Below are 15,585 nucleotides of genomic sequence, written 5' to 3'. Positions count from 1 at the left end.
GTCTAAATCTTTTCAGGATCAGAAGTAACAGGTAGTGTTTGTTTATTTCATGTTTAGGGTTTCAGGGGAAGTGATTTGATTGCAGCAGTGTGTCTGTCCATCTCATACTGTACCCTTATAGGGTATCAGCTGCTCCTGATTGTACCTAAAACTAAGCGTAAGCTCAGAGGGGACCGGGCCTTCGCTGGTTCAGCCCCTAAATTGTGGAATGATCTGCCTCTCCACATTAGACAGGCCTCTTCACTGCCTGTCTTTACATGTCTTCTTAAAACCCACCTTTTTTCCCTGGCCTTTGACACTTAAGGCGTTGACTTATTTGTGACCTATTTGTATTGTATGTACCTTATGCCTGTGTGAGCTGTGTATTTATGTTTTTTATGTATTCTTCTGTACAGCACTTTGGTCTTTTGTGATTTTTATAGTGCTTCTACAAATAAAGTCGGATTGGATTGTACCACTCACAGCCAGCTATGTCACAGAGCACACACTCCACATACCACCAAGAATCACCACAGCCGCTACACCCATCGATACACACACACACACACACACATGTGCACACATAGGCACACATACACACAGGCAGATACACGCATACACACACATGCACACACACACACACACACACACACACACACACAGATCACTCTTAAGAGAAAACAAATGTCCAATATTGTGCAACACAATGTTGGGAAGAGATACAGTATAAGGAGCCCATTATTAATTACCTGGATGGATGATGGATTGATATAAGAAACAGATGTACTTTGTGTTGTTGCGAGGATGCCTGTGCGTTTAACCCATGGAAGTACTGGACTGGCCTTTGTTGATAGTGTATTTTAGTAGGTGGCAGATTTGAAGACAATGCTCTGATAAAGATCAGAGGAATTGTACTTCCTGAGACCCCCCTGTTGATCTATCTTTTTTTTTGCGTGGCTGTAAGCCAGCGCACCATAGATAGAATTTGTCGGTTTGTCAGTCCCTTTCCCTCTGTCCCGCTGTTGACCTGCATTTCTCTGTTGCCACCACAAGAGGCAGTGTCCCAGCACACCAAAATAAATACACTATGACATTGTGGACTTTCAATTTCCTCGGTAGTGTAGTGGATAAAGAGTCTGCGGAAGGTCAGGGGTTCAAGCCCCGGTTGGGAAGATTTTGGGAAACAATACCCACACCATCTGCTAGCCTGTGGGTCTATTTCTATGTTTACTTTTGGCCTTTCCATCCCTCTCCCTCCCATTTTGCACTCTCCTTTCCCCTTGTTTTGGAAGTATGGGAGAGATTCCATAGGAACAAAAACACTATGATATCACACATTTTTCAAGTTCCTCAGTAGTGTAGTGGATAATGCGGCTGACTCCCATGCGGACGATCATGGGTTTGAACACAAGCCTGTTTGATTTTTAACTTTAGCCATGACCTTTCTTCCTCTCCTCTCTGCCCCCTTTTTTCAGACGGACGGGAGAGATCCCATGGGATCAAAACATTTAAAAAATTTTTCAAGGAAATGTACAGTCTGTTTTGCAGATGAATTAACTGTGTCAAACTGATTGCAGAAACTGGGTGACCAATTTAGTGACCAATTACAAGTCCCATTGATATACTAGACTTGTGCTTACTGTTATGTTTCTCTGTGTATGCAACTCTGTGTTTTATTTTCTCCTCCTCCTGTTCCCAGCACACCAAAATAAAAAAACTATGACATCCCACACTGCCAAGTTCCTCAGTAGTGTAGTGGATAATGCGGCTGACTCCCATGCGGAAGATCATGGGTTTGATTCCTGGTTGAACACGAGCCTGTTTGATTTTTAACTTTAGCCATGACCTTTCTTCCTCTCCGCCCCGTTTTTTCAGACAGACGGGAGAGATCCCATGGAAACAAAACATTTATTTTTATTTTAAAGGAAATGTACAGTCTGTTTTGCAGATTAATTAACTGTGTCAAACTGATTGCAGAAACTGGGTGACCAATTACAAGTCCCATTGACATACTGTACTAGACTTGTGCTTACTGTTATGTTTCTCTGTGTATGCAACTCTATTTTCTCCTCCTGTTCTCGGTCCCACTCCCAGATTCCCGAGGGGATCCAGTTATAATTAATATAATTCTAAGCATTTTCATAAATATGAGCATTGTGATTTGTCATTTGTGTTGGATTTTACTGGATGTAAAAATGTGGTTACCTGGTGGTGCTATGTCAGTTATAGAATGTATGTGCAGTAATTGAACATTTGAAATACTCCTGTTTTGAAATTATACCCACAGTATAGGTGTCTCAGTAATTACCCATTATATACTAGGCTATACTTTGCATGTATTTACCAGGTAAATGTTTAGGATTTGGGGGACTGTGAAAGGAAGGGTTACCCAAAAAATGTTCAGAGTAAGTTAATTTAGCAATAGAAATTCATAAGCCTACAGTAGAGCCAATGGGCCTATGGACAATAAACTACTGGTGGAATGGTGGTGGAGCAATAGCGGGAGCATTTCGGATTACGCTGTCCCTGAAGCTAATAATCCGCCAGAGGTCCGCTTGCCATTCGATGTGCAAATGGCCAGGAACTCGCCAGCGGATTCGGTCGGAGGTCCGCCAGCGGATTCCGACAGAGGTCCGCCAGCTTGTCCATCGGGGACCCGCTGTAGGTCTGCTAGCCTTGTGTTATATTCCGCCAACTAGTCCATCGGGGACCCGCTGTAGGTCCGCTAGCCTTGTGTTATCTGGGTTTATCCCTTACCTTTGTCCAGAAACAGAAGTTGAACCAATTGCAGCAAAAGAGCTAACGTTACCGGTAGGGCTGGGTTTAAAAAATGTATTAATTGATTCTGAATCGATCAAATGATTCAGAATTGATTCATGAATCCCAAAATCGATCTTTTATTTAATGAATGAATGAATAAATGAAGGAATGAATAGTTCATTCATTCATTCATTCAATGATTCATTTATTCATTCATTTTTGGAAATCAGTATCGATACTCAGCCGTAGTAGGCCTGTTGATGTGTTGCATAACTTGGCAGTCATATAATTAAAGTTACAGCTAAAAAAAAATGGTTTTAGTAACACTAACCGAATTGATATTGAATCAAATTGAATCGTGATAATCAATTCTGAACCTTGTGAATCAGAATCTAATCGATTCTTGAAATTCAAATCGATACCCAGCCCTAGTGACAGGAATCATCAGTGTAACTGCTTTAGCCACTGACCGCTACCATTACTGTTATGGAAGCTGCTGCTAGTTGTTGTGAGCTCTTGAGCTAACTGGCTATCCCGCTCTTATTGTGCTGGGTTAGCATTGGAAGCATTGAAACTGATGTGTCCAGGCGACAAGACCTATCTTAATTTATCAGACATTATTTCATGTCATTTCAATTCACAGCTATTTCAGTGGCATGACTAGCTTCCGTCCTACCAGTCCTGAACAGAAACAAGCCAGCCACGCACATAAACCAGACTTGACCTGGCCTGGTTGTTTACACATCTCTGACCAGTCCAGAGGTTAATCCTTAGAGTCGGGGGCAGTGTCCCCCAGGTGGATAGCTTTTGTCCTCCCAAAATCCCCTAATCCCACCTGGGATTCAATGCCCCCCAGTCAGGCCATTTAAGAGTTAAGAAATGTCAGCATGTGATCACAGATTCCACATCCATCCCTCTTTTGTTTGGCCTTTTCCCTCTCTGTTTTGATCTTTCTGCCACATAGACCCAACAGGATGGGACCGGATAAGACGTTTATGTTGTTTGCATTTGTATTTTTGTATATTGCATCAGCTAAAGTTGGTAGATGACTTCAAACTTTGACTCAACTCAATTCTACTGTAAACTTGTTTTCAACTTGACTTTGTTTCTGAATTTCAACATTAGCTGCCCTTGTTGACCTGGATAAGGTTACTGATATACCAAGATGAAGTGTTTCAAAATTTTTATTTCATATTTGCTTCTCTCAGCCTAAATAAAGTGTACCCACTGAGGAGGTAGTGGAAGACATGGCAGAGAGAGAGAGGATAGCATGACTGTTCAAATTTCCAAAACAAACTACCACAGGTCTCTTTTCCTGCCACTCCTCTTTCCCCAACCACCACAGCCCTGGAAAAACACAGTCAGGCTTGCTCTGTTCTGCCGTGTGTGTGTGTGTGTGTGTGTGTGTGTGTGTGTTGCTGTCAAGAGTGAGTTTTCCCGCCTGGATCATAAGCCAAATAAGAGCATGTGGCTGAAGCTGGGCAGGGAGAGAGAGACTCAGAATATGATGTAAACATCTTTGTGTTCAGCCTGCGTCAGAAATGTAATCAGGTTATATTCATCCACAGCATAACAGAGTGTCGGGGTGCCTTTTGGGAGTGCGGTCTGTGGAGGTCTGCTGCTGCTTGGTGGTGTGGGGCTGGGGTGGAGAGTGTTGGGGGGGGGGGGGGCGTTTCCCAGACAAGCGTCATTACGATGGTTTCACCCCAAAACCACAGGAGTCTTATTTTAGACGAGACAGGGTGTAGGAGGGAGCTCACCACCAACTTGGCTGGCTGGGAGCAAAAGAGCAAACAACAATCACACATGGCATGTCCCAGACAGACTGTCTAACGTAAACATAAACAATGGCTCTGATGAATTCCATCCAAATGAACCAATTTCATATATAGACGCAGCAGCTTATTCTCTCTCTCTCACACACACACACACATATTGTCTCTCTCTCATCACTGTTGCTACACACAGTTACAGCACAAGCATCTTTAAATAGTAACATAACCTTCAACCCAAATTAACAATGTACACGGAGCAGGCAGTGTCCCTGTTAGGTTGGTGTTACCAACCTAACGAGGTAACACTATTGGCCAAACCCCACAGTCTGCCCTCACTGCAGGTCAACCCATCCCGAGAGAGCTTTCATGAGTCATTTCACCGATGCATCATTGCTGGATAGTAAGCCATTAAAGATCAAACATGAAAGACACAAAATGAGTTGACATTGTGTGATGTGTAACGCACTGTAAATCCTGTGCACACTCAGCCAAGCTTGTCCAACATGCAGGTCTCTCCATCCAAGCAGACGGTTCTTGTAGCTAGCTACTCCATTTTGTGATAATTGTGTATTTGCTATGGGAGACAGGGGAATGATAACAGCCCAGTTTGTCTAACCCCATGAAATGTCCCTAGCCGGCTGCTCTATACATCTCTCAAGGTGTACTGTAGGGCCTTGGACCTCTCCAACGGCTTCTCTGAATGCTTCATCTCTCTCATTATTGTGGCGGAAAGAATTATGTGTAGTTTTTCTTGGTACTGTACATTACATGGTCAGTTCTATTGGGCAGAATGGTGGTTCGGGGCTGACAGGCGGTGGTAGAGCTGCTAGCTAGTTGAGCCCTCAAACAGACAGCACAGGTCGAGTTTCTGTCTCCCTCTTCATGAATGGCAGTCTCATGGACGTGCTCTGGCTTATCTTACTAACCTGATTTGACCCAGTGTGCTGTCTGAAGTGTGGATCACAAGCCGACCTTGTGACTTACTGTGCCACAGAATTGGGGAGAAATTGTGTAGTAGGCTAGTCCTATTTTCAAAGTAGTATTGAAAAATGTTTTAATTTATATTTTATTTCAGAAAGAATAAGCAAGACATAGAATAAAAAGTTATGCTATTCAGAGTACAACAGTTCAATTTCATTCATTTTTTGTTGGATACATCTGCCAATAACTCTTAAGTAGATTACAAACACTGGTTTTATGAGATGGGACACCCCAAGTGAATGAGCTCCTCCTCCTCCAAGCGGGAGGATACAACACAGACCTCACTTTGCATCATAGACCTTCTGGACACAGCCGGTGACAGACCACCACTCTTCCTTCCTCGCTAAGGTAACTTAACTCAAAAGTTATCTTTCTTTGGCTTGGTTGTAACGTTAATAGTTTTACTTTCGTTTTCTTTCTTTTTTTAGTTTAGTAACATTAGCGACTGCAGCCATGATGAAGTAACATTTTGTGTCACAGCCTAACGTTAACTGGCCAAACGAAGTAATCTCTTTGTCAGTAAACGAGGCGGATATTTTTCTTGAATGGATGCTTAGTTAGCTGGTTAATTTCTGGTACTACTAGCCTACTACTACTACGAATAGAGCTACTAGCCTACTAATAGAGCTAAAATAAAACTTCACTTGCCATGCTTTTGGCGCTGACCAAGAACACGCGCCCATGATTTGTAGCTTTAGCGCGGAAGTGTCATTCTGCCCGGCGCGAACTTCAAGCGTGCTGGGGACCGTACGGGTGAGCTATCTTAACTTAGCTATCAGCTAGCCACTAGGCTACTTTGCTGTAGCTTACGCTAGCTTGGCTGTTGTCGGCTAACTTCAAATAACATATCAGATTTTGTCTGTTTAATATTAAGATTCTAACTTTGCCATTACTCAGTCGTAGTCTACACGTGACAAGCGATAGCCTATATGGGTAATGTTCGATACGTATATACTTATGGTGCGTTCGTTTGTGGTCGGAGGTGGCAAGTCGCAAGTGGCAAAATACCTACCTCCGACCTGTGTGCATTCGAGCTATATACCATTATATCACAGTTACCTAGTTATATCTATATACCATTATATCACAGTTACCTAGTTATATCTATATACCATTATATCAGTTACCTAGTTATATCTAGTGCATTCGAGCAACTGGGGGCTGAGAAACATGTCCGAATTTGCGACGAGGAAGTGCGAGTTCATGAGGTGTTTTATTTAATCATTCCTAGTAGCAAGTCGCAATTTGCCACCTCCCAGTTATAAACGAACGCACCATTATCTAGTTAGAAGCAAGTACAATGTGAGAAACCCCGCTTGTACCCAGCTATTTGCCTGTTTGTCGCGGAGATGAGCGCTACAGATGCCTTCGTTGTTGTCACCTAGATACAGATGCAGTCAACTCATCTGTAAGAGAAGTAGCTGTTGGCTCTCCCAAAAGTAGCTAGATGACATAAACGACTCATTTGCATAATATGCATATCTGACTGAGGCAAAATGAATAGAAAAGCAGCTCAGGCAAAATGAATAGAAAAGCAGCTCAGGCAAAGTGAATAGAAAAGCAGCTCTTGCTCAGAGCTGTCGGGTTGTCCGCTCACACCGCTGGCTGCTGCAGCTGGGTGGGCCGGCGGGGCTGCTGTCTAGTTGGCTGTGTGAGGGAGGAGGAGGAGGAGGAGGAGGAGGAGGAGGAGGAGGAGGAGGAGGAGGAGGAGGAGGAGGAGGAGGAGACGGCAGCCCTCGCTGAACTCGTTGTAGTGTAAACCGCGGAACGGGATATGTTAGATGCTTTTGCACAGCTCTGTCAACACAATAATTCCCCAAATGACAAGAAAAACTCGCTAGATTTGCCGCTGGTTTCCTTTGTCCAAGTCGCCAAGGGGGTCTTGAAAGTCGCCAGATATACTAGTGACAAAGCTAAGCTGGCAACACCGACCAGAGGACAATACTATAGGATAGTAGTGATTGGTGAACGAAGCTGCACTCTTTCTCGAAGCGTTCGATAATCCTCTCCATAATGACATCTGCTGGTCAATCCATGGTATGGCGACTGTATCGAGTGATTGATGGTCAAGTCTTCGAGGCATTTGGGGCAAAATACAATAATGACCCCACCTTATGATGTTTGTTCAATAAAAGGTTACGTGACAAAAAAGTGTGTAGCCTGTGTGTTAGTATGCGTTTCTAAACGCAACCATTTTGAACTGAACTGAATTGCATTGTATCAAATCAAATTGTGTTGCATCGTATTGACTGAGCTGAATTGAATAATTTCAAATCATTATTTTTCGTTTCAAATAATTTTTCAAAACATTTTTACCTCCACCCCAGTGACAGCGCAGGCGTGCATGTTTGTTTGTTAGCAGGATTATGCAAAACCTACTGGACCGATGTTCACGAAACTCGGTGGAAGGGTGTAGCATGGGCCAATTTAGAACCCATTCAATTTTGGCGTGCACAGAGTCACGACAGGCATTCAGGAGCAGAGGTCTGTGCTCTCTGAGCACCATTTTTAGTTCCTGTATCGTTGACAGTGTAGATCAGGGGTGTCAAACTCAAATACACAGTGGGCCAAAATTTAAAACTTGAACAAAGTCGCGGGCCAACATTGACCAAATTAAAATTTTAATATGGACCCAAACAAGTTTTGCTTTAACATTGAATATGGAACAAGCAACGCTTATTACCATACAATATATAACTTAATAGTGCAGACATGCAAAATCGAATTTCAAATAAAAAACACATCAATGGCATTAATTTGTAGTATTAGCGGTGAATGCGCTGTATAATACTGGCGGGCCAGCTCTAGTAGTCATTTGGTATTGCCTCGCGGGCCAAATATAATTACACTGCGGGCCAAATTTGACACCCATGGTGTAGATGCATATCAGTGTTTCCTGTGGAATTGATCTCTTGGTGTGGTGGTGCCAAGCTCAAGACTGCCAAAATAGGGAGGATTTCTGTACCAAAGCGGGGGGGGGGGGGGGGGGGGGGGTGTACTGCTTCAGAGTTTTATTTCTTTTATTTAATAAAAATGTATGTTTGATGCCCATTGATGCTTAACTGCATGCTCATACAGTCTAAACCATCAGACTGTCTTTCTAATCTCTCATCTTCACTCTCATCTTAACTCTCTCCTATCTCTTTCCTTCTCCTCTCTTCTCCTGCTCTCCTCTCAACAACCTCTCCTCTCTCACCTGTCCCTCAACTCTGTGCTGGTCCTGTCTTCTACCACAATCACTGCCGTTTTTACATAGCTTACATAAATAATAGGCTAGATTAGGCTATGCTTAACTGATATTTCCTTGCATTTGCTGTTGCTTTAACTGGCACTTTTTAGGTCACTGGAGGACCATTAACGCAAGCTAGCGTCGTTCAACTTTCGGTTCAGCCAGCCAAAAAGACGGTCGCTCAATAAATCAGTCGGGACAGCGCCTCTGATTTGCATGTTGTACTCGCGCTTATGGTGTGGTCCGTCTCGTTGACAATGCTTGCTGACTGACAGACAGCAGCGTGTAAGCTACGTAGATGGAGGCTCCGCTTTGGCTCAAACATAGGCTAGGCTACTGGGTGCATGTGTAGCTCCACGTCGTGTTTCTTCCCTGTATTTTTAGATAACGTTACATATTTATCACACTTCAACTATATTTTTTACTTGGCCGATCAGACAACTGCATGAGGCACAGTTTGCCCAAACAGAGTTTCGAGAGTAGGGTAGACCTGGTCCAGGGTGATATCCTACAGATAACGCCCTGTTACTGTCAATGCAATTTACCTATGAATGCGCTTCCTCGGCCCGCTCGTCCAGACAACCGTTTCATGACTCCGCTTCCTCGGCCCGCTCGTCCGAGTCTACAGACAACCGTTTCATGACTCGCCAAAGTAAAAACATCGTTGGAAAGATGAAAGCCTTTTCTCCGAGGTCGCTACAGTTTGTAGTCCCCCACTTTGCAAATAAAAGGCAAATTTGTACACTTAAATGTCTAATATCCACAGCACATTGACTGTCTTCTTCTACCGGCGATTCGGCGCTCTCCGCTTTGTTTAGCCTACTCACTGCTGCCGGCCATGTTGGGAAATATTGAAATATTTCCAAACGCCTAAAAATATTAGGGTTGCGATACATTTCACAGGAGAGCATACTGAAAATGGGAAGATTACACCCTGTGCTACCGGTCTTGGAAAAGCACATTTATCATAGTTTTTCCTACACATTTACATATGCCCCATTGACTTCCATTGTTGCCCAGCATTCTGCAGTTAGCTCAATACTGGAACGATCAGTGAAATTATGGTCTCTGTTTCAGGTTCATGGTAGACAAACCGCAAATGGGGCTAAATGTCCAAAATGGCACACTACCCCTTTAAGCTAACCCTAGATCAGGACTGGTACAACAGCAGGTCTCTGTTTCCGGTGCGGCTAGACAAAAATCTTGGTTTTGATCATCTGGCTTTTGTTCCTAGAAGCATCAACCTGTTATCTAGGCCTGCTGTGCAAAGCCAGGCTAAATAGCTCTCTAACCATGTGGAAATTATGGACTGAATATTTATCTGGTCCCCAGGCCTCTCTCAGTTCAGAGCAGCTGCCTTCTGAGGCAAATGAGCTATGGGGAGTTTTACTGGGAACTTGGCAGCAGTTGGACTCGAGGTTCACCCCACTCAAATCCAGCGGGCATCCTCATAAAAGGTCGATATGAATGTGTGAAGGTGCTGTCAAGGAGACAAGCTGTGTTGTTGGCTACAACAACCAGACCTAGGTTCAAAACCAGTAGGGTATTTGGCTATAAATGTGGCACTGACATGTTAAGGAGCAGGCCAGATAAATGCTAGGCGCTGAAAGGTTGGTGGTCGGGAGCAGGCCTCCCATGATCCGGTTTGGTTGCTTTCCTGTCAACAAAGTAGCTGTCCAACGTCTACATAGGAGTCCAGTTCTCAAACATTTGGACTGGCGGCTTGAGTTGAGGGGGGGGGGGGTTGGGACACAGACTACTGCCAAGCCAAACTCTGACACTCTGAAAATCTGAAACTGACACACTGTCCTCACATTACAGGCCTAGTCATGACAGGCTTGGCCCTTGATGATGACGACCAGGGTATGATCTCGTATGCCTCAGCACCCAGTGATCAGGACTGGACCGGTTCGCTGTAAGAGGAAATTCAGAGGAATCTGAGAATGGAAATGGACCATGGTCATAAAACATGTCTCTTTAACGATGGGCGGTGAAGGTTCTGGTCAGGGATCAGTGTACATGTCTGTAAAGTATCGGTGGACTCGCATGTGAATGATGCACATTTAGTTAGAGCTCTTGTGTGTTTTTTGCGTGTGTGTGTGCGTGTGTGTGAGATTGCATGTGTGTACTGGGAACGCTCTGATCGCTGCTCCAGATTTAGCCCCTGCAGATCTGGCCCCCAGTAAATCAGAGAGTTGACTCTCACCATGTGGAAAAAACATGATGCTGTCGCTCACTGTGTTCAGAGCACCTGAGACGAAACTGTCAGTTGCCCACTGCCTCTGCTGAGCCTGTGGACCTTCTGGTTACTGCCGTACTCCCTCTCTTATTATCAACAGTGTGTCACGTTGATAAGAGTTCCCTTCACCCCTCGCGAAACGGAAGAGAATGGTTCCTCTCATCTCGTCATATGACTGGTTCTCTATAGCGAGAGACAGGGAGGGTAGCAGACCAGGGTCTGGGAATGTGCTCTTGTAGTCACTGACTTATGTAGGCCAGAACAATGCCTTCATGTCCACCCCAATTAGGATTGGCTCCTGTGATCGAGATGTAGGCCATGTTCTTTACTCTAGTGAAGGGTGACTTAGGTCTGCACGACAAATGATAATTGCGATTATTTGCTTCAAAATGGTAATTGCGATTAATATTTAATATATAATATTAATATATAATAACCAAAATGCTCCAAAATCACGGATGTTGATCCCTTTCTTGCTACTAACTCACTGACCTCGTTTTCGCTCATTTTTTCACTACTCACAGCTGCTGGTACTCTTGTGACACTTGTCGTGACCTACTGCTATCCGTCTTCTCAGTGAAATTGCTGTGCACAGCGCACTCAGCAGGAACGCATGTGATTGGTCAGACAGCATAAGCGCCTGTGATTCGTCCGTGTAGTCCTAGCACACTAAATTCAAAGCAAAATTATTAATCACATTAATTGCGTCCTTTTGCGATTAGTTAATTGCGGAGGTCATAATCACGATTTCGATTAATTGTGCAGCCCTAGGGTGACTCGGTCCATCTCACCCCTGCAATCCCTCTCTGTTTCCATGAGTTATCCCACCAGACCCTTTGCTCTCTCAGGCATGATGGCAATGTGACAACTGGCATTGGATATATGATCAGCACGTAAAGCAACATGTAGGCTAACATAAATGACCAAAGATATGGCTATGTATTTTTTCAGGTGGTGGTGGTCGAAATAGTTTGGAGTTCTTCTAGAAGAGGACAGTTATATTCCAGTCATCAGTTGATTCAATGAATCCTATTTCTATTGCAACAATTATACTTGGTGTCAGTTTGTATTTGTAAGGCGCTCTATTAACGTGCCATTGGCTCTGGACAAAATGGAATTTGGTACTATTGCACAAGAGCTGGTTCAGCCAGAGGAGGGGTGGTGGACTATAAGGAGGTTGGCATCAGTCCAGAGGGGTGCCATCCCTTGCCAGCTGGCGCTGTCTGATGACACATTCATTGAAGTGCAGCAGAATGAATGGCTGGGAGCTCAGGAGGACCTCAAATCGTGTTCCTTAAGTCATATGACACCGTGGGACGCTCTAATTCTATTGGCTGTAATGAACTTTTGCCTAGTTATTAGATTGCACTTCTGAATTTGAATGATTGTGTCACAAGGGGCAATACAGAGGGAGAGAGAGCTTGTGTGTGCGTGCATGCGTACGTGTGTGCGCGCTTGTTAAACTACACTTGTGGGGACCAAATGTCCCCACAAGGATAGTGAAACGAAACAAAAAATGTCCTTGTGGGGGCATTTTGATGGGCCCCATAAGATTAGGGTTCATTTTAGGGTCAAAGGTTAGGTTTAGAGGTTTTGTGGGGACATGGATGCTCCGATCAGGATTTTGGGGGCTGATACTGATCACCAATTGTTTTCCTCAGGATCGACCGATACGATTTATAAAAAGAAAAAAAACTACTTTGTGTTTCCCCTAAGATTTTTTTCAACTACTAGTGTTGTCGCGGGGCGGCCATGTCACGGATACATGGTGTCAAGAGTGTCGTCATAGATGTTTGTTGGCATAGCATATCAATGTTTGTTGCCAGTGTCAGTGCATTTCTCCACACTGAGCTGAAATAAGTGCTTAGGAAACTACTTTAACTGTAACTTTACAAAACATAAAACCATATTACTACAAAAAAAACATTACCTGCAGAAAATGCATCTGAATGCTGAAAAGGGAAATCGCAAAAGCATTGCTGAAAATGCATAGCCTAAATGGGAAAAATGTGGGCTAACAGCTATAACCTCATTTAACCTACATAGTTACTAAATCAGAAGACAGACTAAACTGTGGTTACATTATTTATGTAGCTAGCTACAGCCACAGAAGTATTTTCATTTCATCTCTCACTCCCAGTCAGAAAATGTTTGCTAGGTGCAATGCAAATGTTTGCTATGCTTAACTCCATTGACCTATGCTAAAATGTTAACGACTTAAAAGTCTGCTTTTTGCGATCTTCTGAATAAAAGGAAGGGTTGATTCCATTTGGGGATGAAACGGTTACCGGTTTCGCGGTAAACCATAGTAAAAATTCCAGACTGTTAGTATTACCGTTCCAAAGTTAATTATCATTAAAACCGTTTCTGATTACTCCGCTTTGAAACCATGGTAGATACTGTCCGACATCAATGTGGATTTGTTGTTTTGCAAGTATGGCGGAAGGCAGAGCTGCAGAGATTTTTCCAACCTTCATAGAGGACTAAGTCTGAAGTTACCATGTGGGGACTTCAGAATGGATGGGAAGGTCATGGTTTGTCTGTCTAACTTGTAATAGCTTGTGTCAACAATGTAAACTGAAGCTTTCAGTGTAACCTACTCTTGTAAAACACTACACTGTTCCGCTGCTGCAGGCTTGTGTGCATAGTGTTAGTTTTTGTATTGAAAGAAGGGAGGCGTACTATCAATGGAGAAAAAGTGTGTGTGGGAATGAGTGATTGAGAGAGTAATAATGATGTGTGTATCAGTACTTTTTGAACATTGTCAGCAAATTTGAACAATATCGTGATAATACTCATAGCCGTGGTCATTTTGGTCACTATAATCGTGATATGGATGATATTTCATACAATGGAATTAGGAATGTAACAATATTTTTATTTTTTTGCTGATTTAGCATTTAATGATATTGGTCACTACAGATATCAGGAGGCCTGATAGTCATTATTCTTAAGAAATGTAGGCCTACTGTCAGACTGCTGGTCAACCTTTCCAAATATGAATTTTTACTGAAATGCTGTTTCTGATCAGGACCTTTAGTTTGCTCAGTTTCCGGTGAAGACTGCTTTCTTTGTACAGATCAGTGCCCATAAATACCACATTTTAATCACAACCTAATGTCTTGGGAACCCATTTTTGTGATACACCTAGAAGGTTTGGCCCCCATGTGAAACCTTCTGCCGCCCAATAGTTTCTCATACTAACATTATCTGTTATCCATGTATCTGCAGAGCCAGTGATGTAAAATTCCTTTATTGAGTATAGTTTCACTTGATCACTAGTAATTGATCACTGTATAGAAAGGTCCTCTTACTTTCCAGCTAGTTTTCAGCCGCAAGTATGTATGCTTACAGGGCATGGGGCACTCGCACTCACTCACTCACTGTCCATTGTGATTGGGTTCTTAAGGCGATCACACAATGAGCTGTATTCAGCTTTGCTAACCAGCAGCACAGTGCTTTACTCGTGACCAACCTTAGGATGTTGATTATGATGAAGATGGCTCTGTACGCATATTTCCATCAGAAGAAGCCGAGTCTGTTGTGACATAGACCATGAACTCTGAGGAGACATTCTCTTGTGTGGCCTATTGTGATGGGGCTGCTAGTATTAGATAAAAATCCGTTTGAAAACAATGCATAACTATAATATATAACAAGGGATCATTCATTTAAACGCTGTGGCTTTTTGCTTTGTTACCATTCCAAAGTCAACTAGCTTTCTGACCATGTAATGATTTGGCTGCGCATTCAAACAGCTGCACCATCTGCACACACGTGATACATTGTAGCATTCTTGGATGCACCTTAATCATTCATGGCTAGTTGGGTAGCAAAGGGAACTTGCCCAGCTGGTAACTAGGACTCATTGTTTTTGTCTATTGTCATTGATGGGTTGGCTAGGATACTTGCTGGAAGCGAAGGAAAACAGGCATTGTACAGTTCACTTCCAGTTCCAGAACCATGTTATGACAGCCATCACTGTTCCTCTAAGAAATATCTTCAGCGTTTGAACACAGAAATTTGGCTCACAGTTTTTACGTTGGTTGTCTGTATCGAACACTTTAAAAGGAATATCCGCAAACACAATCTGTTTTAGAACCAAAACTGGTTGACTTGTAGCCTTCTCAGGAGGAGAAGAGTCTAGTCTAAACTGACATTTTGAGAGCACACACCCAACTGTGGTATTGTAGATGTTTTCCTGTTGTCATGTGAAGTTATAGCAGGATGTTGTGAACTTGTGCCTTAGACACGGGTATACTGAAACAATCATCTGCATAGTACATTTCCACCAACAAAAATAACACACACAGACAGAATATATCTTTGTTCCTCAACTATAACACAATAACACCGGAGTCTTATTGGTGATGACCTGAAGGTTTGCCATCATACTGTCATCAACTTGGAACTTCTTAATCTAAATTGGTATCCCATAAATTGTAGTAATTTCTGCATTATTGTATTGTACTGTATGTTTTAGTTCAGGACTCTTGGAAGACTAGCCGATGGCTAAAAGAGATCCTAATAAACAAACAAATCCCCAAAAATCCAGATCAGAGAATCCTTAATTGGAAGCGTGGCTATGTACATTTAAAAGGACTACCACTGTGTGTTTCTCT

The 15,585-nt window shown here is 43.1% G+C and overlaps 1 protein-coding gene across 3 annotated transcripts in view; it reads left to right on the top strand.

Annotated features, from left to right (window-relative positions):
* slc29a1a (solute carrier family 29 member 1a) overlaps nucleotides 1-15,585 on the top strand; it is a 39,315-nt gene that overhangs the window by 12,022 nt on the left and 11,708 nt on the right. For 2 of the 3 annotated variants that reach the window (XM_084455984.1, XM_084455982.1), the window contains exon 1: nucleotides 5,798-5,843. The exons of the other annotated variant lie outside the window; for it this stretch is intronic. The gene's annotated coding sequence lies outside the window, so the exon portion shown is untranslated. Of the gene's footprint in view, nucleotides 1-5,797; nucleotides 5,844-15,585 lie in introns of those variants that run through there. 3 annotated transcript variants of the gene reach the window in all.

The sequence above is a fragment of the Borostomias antarcticus genome, assembly GCF_949987555.1.
Source record: "Borostomias antarcticus genome assembly, chromosome: 2".
Classification (NCBI taxonomy): Eukaryota; Metazoa; Chordata; class Actinopteri; order Stomiiformes; family Stomiidae; genus Borostomias; species Borostomias antarcticus.
This window is presented reverse-complemented; position numbering and strand designations above follow the sequence as displayed.